The sequence below is a fragment of the Mchenga conophoros genome, linkage group LG3, assembly GCF_057382185.1.
Source record: "Mchenga conophoros isolate Kocher_MC1m ecotype Shallow Benthic linkage group LG3, M_conophoros_male_GT1.1, whole genome shotgun sequence".
Classification (NCBI taxonomy): Eukaryota; Metazoa; Chordata; class Actinopteri; order Cichliformes; family Cichlidae; genus Mchenga; species Mchenga conophoros.
In genome coordinates this window covers 80,856,675-80,869,847 of record NC_140528.1, presented here as the reverse complement: position 1 = coordinate 80,869,847, position 13,173 = coordinate 80,856,675, and positions in this window count along the sequence as shown.

The following is a 13,173-nucleotide window of genomic DNA, read 5'->3' as shown; positions in this document are numbered from 1 at the left end:
AACAAAGTCAGAAGGCCCGCCGAGCTGATTAAAAGCAGCAGAAAACTGCGCAGCAGTGGCGGGGTTAATAACCCGACAGCACCGAGTAGCAGCAGGTTTAACTGCGGTATATGTCAAACCAACGTTGAATAACACAGGCATATGATCTGAGAGCGCACAGTCACAAATCTCCAAGTCAGTGACAGGCAGACCATATGACAGAACAAGGTCCAGTGTGTGTCCGTGCTCATGTGTAGGGCCACATACGGACTGTACCAGGCTAAAAGAGTCAATAAGGCTTAAAAAGTCCTTTACCAGTGGCTTATCAGGACAGCATACATGTATATTAAAATCTCCAACAATAAGAACACTATCATAGTTGGGCATAATCCCAGCTAAAAAATCAGAAAAGTCGTTTATGAAGTTCTTATTGTATTTCGGGGGGCGATAGATGACAGCGCAGAAAATCGGGTTTGTACGACTCACCTCAAATGAGGTAAGTTCAAAGCTGGAGAACGAAGGCTGTAGAAAACACTGCTTACATTTAAAATCCTTTTTGTAAACAGTCACTGTGCCTCCACCTCTGCCTGACGTCCGTGGCGAGTTAAAATAGCAACAATCCACAGGTAAAAGTTCAGATAGAACACTGGACTCACCAACACTCAGCCACGTCTCAGTCACACACAGAAAATCCAGATCACGGGAACTGAAGAAGTCCCGAAGAATGAAAGTTTTGTTTAAAAGTGATCTGGCGTTCACCAGGCCAATCCTAGCGGGAGCTGGAGTTGGCGCTCGGGGTTCAGGAGGTCCAGAAACCCGCCGCAGCGATCTCAGATTCCGATAATGTTGACAGCGGAGGTTTAGCCTGGGAGGGCATGGGCAGCGAGGCCGAGAAGCATCATCATCAAAGCCGACCACAGGCACCAAACAGGCATCAACAGGATCCAGAAAACGCCGAGACGCAAACAACCTTGGCAAGAATCCATGCACTGGTCGGAAAACAGCAGAATAATTCTTTAGGTAAACCTTTAGCTTCACCAGGCGACCGCTTCGTTTACCCCGGCGACGAGGACGCTTTCGCCGGGAAGGTAGCGTGGGAACCCGGTACAGGTAACCCGGGGTTTCCGATGCAAATGGGGGCAGGGGTTGCTGCCCACCAGCTCCAAAGGACACAATATTTTGGACCACAGGTTTGAGGTCCAATAGTGTCTGGCGATCATACCTCAGCAGAGACTTTGTTTCATGGATGACACAAATTAAAAATAACATAAACAGGAACAAACTTGGCAGTGACAGACGAGCAGCCACACACACCGGCGCCATCTTGCCAGGTGAAATTGCCTCATTGGTCGAGCGGTTTGACTTGTATGTGAACTCAAATGGATCCAGGTTGAGGGAAAGAGATAATTTGATTTGATACATGACTAATCGTTCAAAGCACTTCATAATGATGGAGGTGAGTGCAACCAGACAGTAGTCGTTAAAGCAGGAGGTAGATGACTTCTTCGGTACAGTAATGATGGTGGAGGCTTCAACGCATGTGGGAACGACAGCCTGACCCTAATGATGTGTTAAAGATGTCTGTGAAGACATTTGTGAGTTCCACAGCATAGTCCGTCAGTGCTCGTCCAAGGATGTTATCAGCACCTGGAACTTTGCGTGTATTGATTTTGGCAAGGGATCTCCACACACTGTCTGGGGATTGTGTCACCACGGTCTGCAGAGTGGGCTTGTAGTCTGTGGTGGTTTATATTCCTTGCCACTGCCTCTGAGTATCTCTCCTGTCGCTACTCCCTCCTGGAGTACTGCCTTTTCGTCTCTGATTCCAGGTGACAGGTTTGCCCTTGCTGTCATTAGGCTCACCTCATCCCCGACTCTGAAGGCTGCATTTCTCAACCTTAGGAGCCTTTAGACCTCACCTGTGAGCCATGGTTTCTGATTGGCCGGGGCAGTGATAGTCCTGGTCTCTGTGACATCATCGATGCATTTTGGGATGTAGGCAATGACAGTTTCTGTATATTCCTGAAAGTCTGTGGTGTTGTCATGTATGATGGTCTGTTTAAAGATCTCCCAGTCTGTGGTGGAAAAGCAGTCTTGCAGTGCCTCTGAGGACCCTTCTGACCACACACGTACCTGCTTACAAACAGGTTTGGTGACTTTGACCAGGGGCCTGTATGCTGGCATTAGCATAACAGTGATGTGATCAGAGGCACCAAGGTGGGGGAGGGAGAGGCCTTTGTAATCTCCTCTCTGGGTGGTGAAAACATTATCCAAAAAACAATGACACAAATTAACATAATGACACCACAGGGAAAGAGAAACTAAACACATCGAAAAACACACTCAAGACTCTTTCAAAATAAACCAAGAAACACTGAGAAAATAACAGTAATCAAAGAATAAAACTAGAACACACAAAACACTGGGTCATAGACCCAGTACCATGACAACGGGATCACTACGGTTTTTCGCTTAGGCAGCGGTTGTCCTTCTCTCCTGGATCAGCTGGAGCTTTCTTTAGGAGCCTTCCCAGCTTTGAAAAAAGACCAGCTGGGATAACCACATTTACTCAGGGCCTTCTTGATGTGATGTTCTTCTGCTTCCTTGGCCGCTGTGTCTGTGGAGATGGTGCTTGCTCTGTGTGTAGCGTCCTGATGACACCCAGTTGATGATGAGATACTGATCTGTATGCGTAGGTTTATGGTACACATCAGCTTTTAGATGTCCCCTATTAATGATGGAAATCTCACAGTCTAAGAAGGCTAACCTGCTGCTTTTCATATCCTCCCTGGTGAATTTGATGTGTTGGTCCACCGATTTAATGTGATCCATAAATTTTCGTATGTCCTGAGATTTGATTTTCACCCAGGTGTCATCCACATACCTGAACCAATGACTTGGTGGTGTTCCAGGGTAGGATAACTGTCACGGTACTGGGTCTAAGACTCAGTGTTTTGTGTATTTTTGTTTTATTTCACTGATTATTGTATTTTTCTTTGTTTCCTGTTTTATTCTGAAAGAGTCTGGTGTGTTTTTGTCAGTGTTTAGTTCACTTCCCTGTTACATCATTATTTTAAATTTCAGTCACCTGTTTCCCCATGTGTTCTCACTTCCCCTGATTACCTCTTGTGTATTTAAGTCCTCTGTTTTCTGTGTTTTATTGTCAGGTGGTCTGTTTTGCTACACCATAGTCTCATAGTTTTTATAGTTTGGTCACAGTTTCATAGTTGTCATAGCCTGTTCTCAGTTTAGTAGTTAGTTTCTGTTTTTACCTCAGCGTTCATGGTATGTGTTTTTTTTTTTCTTTCATCAGCCTAATAAAGGCTCTCTTTTGGTTTAAGTTGAGCATCTGCTTTTGTGTCCTGTTTCCAAACACATTCGCGTAACCTGCCGTGACAGACAACAAAGCCCAGTTTTCCATTTCTTCCATGTACAAATTGGCCACAATGGGTGAAACTGGGGAACCCATGGCACACCCACGTTTCTGCCTGTACTACTGAGCCTTATGCAAAATAAGTGGAATTAAGACACAGTTCCAAAAGCAAACACAATTGATTAGTGCTGAGAGTGGTCCTGTTGCTGAGGTTGGGGTGATCCTGAAATCTCTTACGGACTACCTCCAATGTTTCCGTGACTGGGATGCAAGTGAGGACAGATGTATCATCTCTCTTCACTGTACATGTACTGTTTATAAGATTGGGGAAACCTGCAGTCAGCTGAGACTGAAGAAGTTTCTCCCACTGAAAACGCTACATCCAGATGAACAGAATCAACCTTTTAGGATTTATTTACCTGGATGATTAAGCACACATCAAGACCTTATTTTATTAATATTTTTAAAATGATAGCAGCACAAACAAAATATTTTGCAGCACAAACGTAGCACAAACATTTGACATCAATTTTGTTTGATTTGGGTAATGTGGGAGGCTGGTTGACCTTTTGACCTTTAAATTTTCATTAATATCTTTAAAACAGAAGCAGCAGAAATGACAATTTTAGCAGCTCTAAGGTCACTTTTGTAGCGTTCTGTCCCAAACAGCCAAAAGGCTCCGCCTGCCAGTAAGCTCAGGGGTATGGGTGGGTGCTAAGCCCCATTTTGCTACCTGTGTCATAGTATGCCAGCCAGATCACTCACCCACTTCAGGTTGTCGTAGATTCCGGTGCCGAGCACAACCTCATTGATATAGGATTAGCTAAACAGCTACACATTCCGCTCCTTGTGCTCAAACTTTCCATCCAAGCTAAGGCCCTAAACAAACAAGCGTTTTCCCACATCAAACTGAACCCGTCTCACTAATTACCTCTGGTAATCTCACCATGTTGCTCCAGCTCAAGAACCCGAAGAAAGGTATAGAACTCTTCTGCCGCCCACGTCTGTTGTGGGGGCACTCAAGTTTAGAGGTTAATCCGGGAAGCTTATCAACAGGAACCTCACCCAGGGACAGGGCCCACTGGTCGATTATATGTTCCCACAACGGTCCACGGGAAGATCCTCCACTGGGCCCACACGGCCAGGTTCTCGTGCCATCTGGGTAAGAATCGAACAGTTCAATTCTTACAACATCTGTTCTGGTGGCCTTCTCTCAGCAAAGACACCCAGGAGTATGTGGCGGTCTGTCCAGTGTGTGCCCCGAAGAAGGTCGTGAACACCTCTGCTGTGGGCCTGCCCCGACTGCTACCAGTCCCTAGGTGGCCATGGTCACACATAGCCTTGGACTTTGTGACGGGCTTTCCTGCCGTCGTCAGGTAACACCACAATTCTACACATTTCTCAACATAATAGACAGGTTTTCCAAGGCAACCCACTTTGTGGAATTACCCAAGCTGCCCACTGCCTCGGAGACTAATACTACTACTAACTCAACATGTTTCAGGACATCGTCTCCGATCACGGGCCCCAGTTCACGTCTCAGGTTTAGAAGGCGTCTGCTCCAGCTGGGAGGGTAAGTGAGTCTGTCTTCGGGGTTTCACCCTCAAACGAATGGCCAAGCTGAGAGAGCCAACCAAGAACTGGAAGCCGTTCTTCACCGTATCGCCTCCTCCAACCAAACCACATGGAGTGACCAGGTGGCATGTGTGGACTACACACATAATCCCAGTATGTCGACGCCCACCGCAGTCTCACCATTCGAGGCATCCCTGGGGTATCAACCTCCTCTTCTCTTCATCAGTGAAGGTGAGCTAGAGGTCCCATGTGTTCAACATCAGTGAAGGATTTGGGTCCACTTTCTATCCACTGCCTCATATTTTGTGGTGAATGTGAATAATTTTATACATTGTTGCACTTGTTTACCATTTTGGCCAGGACATCCTTGTAAAAGAGATTTTCTAATCTTAATCATTTTTTTCTCTGGTTAAATAAAGATTCACCATACTCAACATTTGCAGTTTGCATTTCTACTCACCTGGATGCTGTCATTCCCTGGAAAAGCCTGTTTGCTAGTTGTAATCACGGGGTCATAACTCCTTATCTGCAGGCCTTCCTGCCACTGCTATCCCGGATCGCTGGATCATTTCAGGCTGGACTCACAGCTCACACTCTTTTATTCTGGATGCTCACCCAGCCAAATACAGCTACCTTCCTAGATGCTTTCCACCTGCCTGCAAAGTAAGGCATATAAGATCTGACTGCATTATTACCTCTTGTCCCCAGTTTCCATGGTCCCTTCTAATTCTTCTCGCCCTCTGTTTCAGAGACCCATGCTTGAGTTTCTGCGCACCACGCTCATTCCCTTTGTTACTAGTTTTGCGCTCGAGTATTCCACGCACATTTCCCCTCATGTACTGTTTCCACCTGTGTGTTTCGTAATAAAAACCTGTGTAACTTGAGTTTGTACTGGCCTCTGGGCCCACCTTTGACAGATTTCAGATCAGCGTAAACTCTTTCAGATGCTAAGCTAGACGCATATTCTGTATTATTGTAGGGTCTTTACCTTACAAAATAAAGCACCTGTTGTTGTGATTTCCTGCTATATAAATAAAAATAACCTTACACTCACCTGACCTTTCCTCTGTTACCACTGAGAATCATGACCTTCACCAAATATTCAATAAAGACAAAGCTCTCTCTCCCCCCCCAACACTGCCCCTATGTTGGGGGCCATAGATCTTCTCCCAGGAGCCACCAGCCAGCTGTACAACATCTCCCGTCTAGAATGAGAAATTATGGAGACATACATCTGGGAGTTCCTGGCAGCCTGAATCAGTCATCCCTTTTCTGCCCCAGTGGGTCCATATTTCCAGCAGTGTTTCCAGCCCTTGTGAATGATGTGCTCAGAGATTTCCCAAATTTGTTTGTTCATCTACCTTGATGCCATTTTGATTTTTTCTAAGAACCCAAAGGAGCATCGCTGTTGTGTCTGCTAGATCCGTCAAAGACTCCTTGAGAATGAGTTATATGTTGAAAGGTTGAAAAAAAATGTACATTTCATAGGCGTTTCATGCAGTCTGACCCCAAACTACAGTTCATTGATGTCCATACTTCAGACTCTGGTGCAGGTGCAGTCCTGTCTCATTACTCTCAGATTATTTCCATATTGCTCATTACTGTTCCCACTGTATTGTAACCTCTAACTCTTTGCCTCTAACACTTTGATAGTAGCTGTCTCCTCTTGATGTTATTGTATTGAGCTCCTAGCTGCTTCTTGGTCGGTATGTATGTCGGGTTTCTCCTCATCCATAGTTGCCATTTGCATTGCTTATGACCTCACTGGGTTGGCTTCTATTTTATTGTCCTTGAGATCAGCAACTCTGAGCTTTGTCTTCCAGAACAGCTTATTAAAGTAAGTTCAATCAACTATAAGTATGTTCACCCTCAGTTAAGTGTGCGATACTATGATTCACCATGGCTGTCTATTTTAATCCACTGGACAGATGAATATGAACAACACTGACTAGGATATTAAAACAGAAGTGACTAAAAGAGTGATGTCAATTGTGCTTCATGCCAGAGGATTATCACTGGCATTTCCCACAGTGATAGATGGGGCTGGAGAACCGGCCTTTCACCAGGTTGCTCTTTGATGCAGCCATGTGGACCCGAACCCATACAAGAGGGGAAGTTCACATCGTTGACATAGCTCCCTGCAGAAACCACAAAGTGAGTCCAAAGCCAGCAGCTCATCAGCTTGGCCATGACCTTGGCCAGGGGTACCTGTCAGAGCATCCAAAGGAGGTAGCAGGCAGCTGCCACCCCCAGCTGTGAGCCGGCCCATTCCAGCTTTGTGGAGGAGGCTCTGGGGTGCCATGGTGGTAAAGAGCCTCCTCTGGGGACAGATTGTGCGAGGTTTAATAACCTGTTGGGGCACTGTGTGCGGATGCGTTCACAACTGATAATGGCATGTAGTGTCTGTGCTGCACACAGTGGGGAGGCGAGGTCATCCGATGATGACTCTGAGGAGGAGGAGACTGCAGGACCTTCTTGTGAGGGTCAGCCACTAGAGCAGTTTTGGGATGGCACCCTATACTCAACCTTTGACCAAATGAAAAAAACTGATGGTCACATGATGTGCCCTGATACAACACTGACCTACCTATATTTTGTATTGATTAGCAATGGACAGTATCAGTTTGGAATAATAATAATAAATAATAAACTTTATTTATAAAGCACACTTAAAAACCAAGGGTATGCCAAGGTGCTTAACAAGTAAAATAGAGTATAGGAGGAGGATAATAGAAATAGGACCAAAGCAAGTACTAAATATGCAAGCAGATAACTGTCACTAATACATAGGAAAGCAACAGGTACAGAGCAAACAAGAATTTAAATGAGCATAAAAGTGCATGATATAAAATCATAAAAGAAATATTAACTAGAGGGAAAGGCAAGATTGAATAAGTGGGTTTTTAATCGTGATTTGAACAGCGGAATGGAATCAGATGCGCGGAGGTCGAGAGGAAGGGTGTTCCACAGTACCGGGGCAGCCAGAGCAAACGCACGGTCACCCCGAGACTTCAGTCGAGATCTGGGTTGGGTCAGAAGTAGTTGAATGGCAGATCTGAGTGTTCTAGCAGGAGTATGTGGTTTGAGAAGTTCACTAAGATAACTTGGCGCTAATTTATTAATAGTTTTGAAAGTAAGAAGTAATATTTTAAATTGAATACGGTACTTTATGGGCAGCCAATGCAGGCTAGCTAGGACAGGGGTAATATGGCAACATTTCCTGGTACCAGTTAAAAGGCGGGCTGCTGCATTTTGGACTGTTTGCAGTCTAAGAAGAAGAGAAGAAGGACGACCATAGTACAAGGAGTTACAATAATCCAACCTGGAGGTCACAAAAGCGTGAATAAGCTTCTCCAGGTCCTCATGCGGAATATAATGCCTAGCCTTAGAGATAAGGCGCAGTTGGTGGAAGCTAGATCTCACTACAGCAGACACTTGCTTATCAAGTTTGAGCGAGCTATCCAGCAGTACACCCAAGTTACTGACATAGTCACAAGAAAAACTAGCAAAGGAACCCAGGGCAGCACAGAGTTGGGCACGAGGGATTTTACTGTTGAACACCACAATCTCAGTCTTCTTATCATTTAAAACGAGGGAATTACTCAGGAACCATTCTTTGACCTCCCGCATGCATTCTTGAAAGTAGTGCAGGGACACAGCAAGGTCGTCAGTAAGTTCAAAATAGATCTGTATGTCATCGGCATAACAGTGGAAGGCGATATTGTATTTTTCAAAGATTGCACCTAGAGGGAGCAAATACAATGAGAAGAGAATAGGGCCTAAAACTGATCGTTGAGGCACACCACAACAGACCGGAGCGGAGGAAGAGGAGAAGGTGCCTAAGTGAACTGATAAGGATCTATCAGCGAAGTATGATTTAAACCAGTCGAGGGCAGTGCCTCTAATACCCACAGTGTGCTCAAGTCTTAGTAATAAAATGTTATGGTCTACCATATCAAAGGCCGAAGAGAGGTCCAGTAAAACTAGGACCATAGAGCGTCCAGTATCAGTGATTACAAGAATATCATTAAGAACTCTAACCAATGCTGTTTCAGTGCTATGCAATGGCTTAAAGGCAGATTGAAATTTCTCAGCAATATTGTTCGTGTCCAAGTATGCCTGGAGCTGGGAGAGAACTAGTCTCTCCAGGATCTTGGACAAGAACGAAAGCTTAGAGATCGGTCTATAGTTTGAAAGGTCATAACAGTCAGAATTTCTTTTTTTAAGAATCGGGTGGACTACAGCATGCTTAAAGGACTAAGGAACACAGCCTGAGAGCAAGGAAAAGTTCATAAGAAATAGGATACTAGGTCCGATTACATCAAAACAGTCCTTAGCTAAACAAGATGGAAGAATGTCAAGCACAGTATTGGTGTTATTCATTTGAGCAACTAGCCGCTTAAGAGTCAAAAGTGACACAGGCTCAAACTGGTGGAAAGTTGAAATGCACTCAGAAATGGGGAGAGGATATAAAGCAGGGGGAAGGGAGGACTTAAGAGATGAGACCTTTTTTAAAAAGTGAGTTTGAAATCGCTCACAAAGACCCTGAGAATGAATTAAAGGCATGTCCGGAGAAGGGTTAACCACAGAGTTAAAAATTTTAAATAAGGTACGGGGGTTATGGTCATTGTCCAGGATGATTTTGGACAAGAAGGACGCTTTGGCCGTTTAAGCAGCACTTTGGAATTTTAAGCGGCTAGTCCGTAGCATGTCATGGGAAACCTGAAGTTTATCTTTTTTCCACCTTCTCTCAGCGCGCCGACACACGCGACGTAAGGCGCGCGTGTGTCATTAAGCCAACACTGAGAGTAGGTTCTAGGGTGCTTCATCTTAATGGGGGCAACAGTATCAAGGATTGAAGAAATCAGCGATAGGAAGGAATTAGCACAGTCATCAACCGAGTGAAAAGAACAACAGTCGAGAGTGACAGATGCAGAATCCAAGAAAGACATAGAGAAGTTTGACATCGCTTCAGCATTAATTACACGTAGCGGGCGAAGGGGAACCGCAGGATGTAGTTCATTAGTGCATAAGCCAGTATCAAATATAACTGGGAAATGATCCGAGATCCCAGCGTCACTTATATCCTTGATACAAATGTCCAGACCATATGAGAAAACCAAGTCCAAAGTATGTCCTTTAACATGCGTTGGGTCATTAACCCACTGAGCCAGGTTAAAAGAGTCCGTTAAGGCAAGGAAGTCTTTAGCAAATGAGTCATCCTTACAGCAAGTGTGTATGTTAAAATCACCGACAATGAGAACACAACCATACTTAAAAAGAACGGAGCCTAGGAGATCAGCAAAGTCCGTGATAAAATATTTGCTATATTTAGGCGGTCGATAAACCACCACGCAGAGTGTGGTCGTGGATGCAGTCATCTCCAATAATTGGACTTCAAAGCTAGAGTAGGTAGGTGAGGGTAGCTGGAAAACACCCAGTTGTTGGTGGCTCATTACCACCCGATGGCTGGCCATATGGGGTATAGTGAAACTGTGGAGTGAATAGTGGCCTAACTTTATTGGCTGGGCATCCATGTGGATGTGCAGCATTGATCCTGCCAGAGCTGTCAGCTGGTTAATCGGTGAGCCATTCCTAAAGCACCTTTGAGCTCACTACCAATAATGTAGGTTAATCTAAAAACAGAATGCTAATATGTACTAAATGCAATACTACAGATAGCTCAACTTCATTTACACCTGGTTAATAATAACATCTATGAGAGATTTTAATCTGGTTTTCGCTCATGTCACAGTACCGAAACTGCTCTACTTAAAGTCACTAACGATCTCTTAATCGGAGCTGACTCTGGTCTTCTCACCATTCTCGTCCTTTTAGATCTGAGCTCTGCCTTTGACACCATTTCTCACTCTGTCCTTCTAAGCAAACTTTCTTCTCTCGGCATCTCTGACACACCCCTCGCCTGGTTTCAATCATATCTCCTCGACCGTTCCCAGTTTATTCAACTAAGATCATTCCGCTCTCGCCTATTCCCCGTCACCTCTGGTGTACCCCAAGGCTCAGTTTTAGGCCCTCTTCTCTTTATAATATACATCCTCCCTCTAGGTACCATCTTCCGCAAATTTGATCTTCAGTTTCACTGTTTTGCTGATGACACCCAGTTATATCTCTCTTGCAAACCTGATTCCTCCCTCCCACCTTCTTCCCTTACAGAATGTCTATCTGAGTTAAAATCCTGGTTTACCTCTAATTTTCTAAAGCTCAATGAGGATAAAACTGAGATCCTCCTTATTGGCACCAAATCCAACCTTTTGAAGGCAAACCATTTCTCACTTACCATCGATAACTCCACAGTTTTCCCTTCTCCTCAGGTTAAGAGCCTTGGTGTCATCCTAGACAGTACACTTTCTTATAAATCACACATCAATAACCTCACCCGTTCTGCCTACTTCCATCTACGTAACATTAACAGATTGCTTCCTTCTCTTTCCACCCAGTCTACGTCCATTCTTGTACATAGTCTTGTTACCTCCCGTATTGACTACTGCAATTCTCTTCTGCATGGTCTCCCCCAAAAATCCCTCCATAAGCTTCAACTGGTTCAGAACTCTGCTGCTCGCATTATCACCAGAACCCCTCCTACCAGCACATCACCCCTGTTCTTCAGGAACTTCACTGGCTCCCTGTGAAATTCCGGATAATTTTCAAACTTCTTCTGCTCACCTTCAAGGCCATTCATAACCTCGCTCCTTCTTACCTTTCTGACCTGTTAACCGCCACTTGTTCTGCCCGTTCACTTTGTTCTTCTTCTTCTGTCCAGCTTACTGTACCTTCCTTCCGCCTCACCACCATGAGAAGCAGAGCTTTCAGCTGCTCTGCTCCCAGGCTGTGGAACTCTCTGCCCCCTGAAATAAGAAATATTGGTTCTCTCCCCCAGTTTAAATCCCAACTCAAAACTCATCTGTTCAAATCTGCATATTCACTGTGAATCCACTGTTTGTTCATTTTATCTTGTGCTTTATTTTATTGTTCTTATTCTGCCATTGTTTTTACTAAGTGTTTTATCCTATTGTAAAGTGTCCTTGGGTGACTTGAAAGGCGCTCATAAATAAAATTTATTATTATTATTATTATTAGATACATAATTCCTTCTGAGGGGATACCCATAAGATTGGACACACTGTAACCCAATACATGTCAGAACAGTCCAGACAAAAGCAGGTAAATTAACCACAGCACTGTAATAGCCTACATCAGATGCCAACTGTTCCTTTAGAGGAGGTTGGCATTAAATATCAGATTTAGGCTTATTTTTAAGCGGGCCTTTTGTTCCCACCATTTTTATACAGTAATTCTTTCTTTTTTCTTTTTCTTTTTCTTCTTTTGCAATGCCTACACTTCCATACATTTAAAAAAAAATCTGTCAAGAAAAGAAGCAATGCAAACAGCATACCTGTTCCTGTAGGAAAAATTTGATCCTCGGAGCATGTGAAGTATCTCAGTATTTTTCAAGCACGCTGAATACCACACTGGAAAAACCCTGTCGAGGGATTTAGTGTAGTCAGGAAAGTTTGGCCACTCCGCAAACCAGTATATCAGTATACTGGGATGAAGGAGAGTAGTTCAAGAAGCTTTTGGCTCGTGTTTACCACCAGATATTAGTTTTGCCTGAATATACTGAATTTAATTGAGGCCATAAATAATCCCCTTCGGGTTGTGTCCTGAAGGAAATCCGGTAATTAAACTCTGCCAAATCAAACATGCAGCGCTTCATCCTGTGGTGATCACTTGTGATCTCTGTTTTCTACTGCTTAGCCAATTCAGGCTTTCCAGGTATCTGGTATCTGGGAGCCTATCCCAGATACCAAAGGGCAAGAGGTGGGGTACACACTGGACAGGTCACCGGTCTGTCACTGGGCTAACATAGAGACTGACAGTCATACACACCTACATCCAATTTAGCATAACCAGTAAATGCAGTTAGTGAGGTTAGGCTGGGTGATTCTAATTGGATGGGAGCATATGCTGTTCTAAAACCTGTATATACCTTTCAGCAGTGATAGCGCCTTTCCAGATGTGCAAGCTGCCAATTCCTGAGGCACTGATGAATATTTTTCCAGAGTCTCAGAATCTTTTGATAATATCATATAGATGATGACATATTCAGTCTTCAGATTGCTAATTTGCAGATTAGTGAACCTCTGCCAATTATTAATCAAAGCATTTAATATGTTTTATATGTGCTATTGTGAATAAAATATGGATTAATGTATTTACTATTTTTA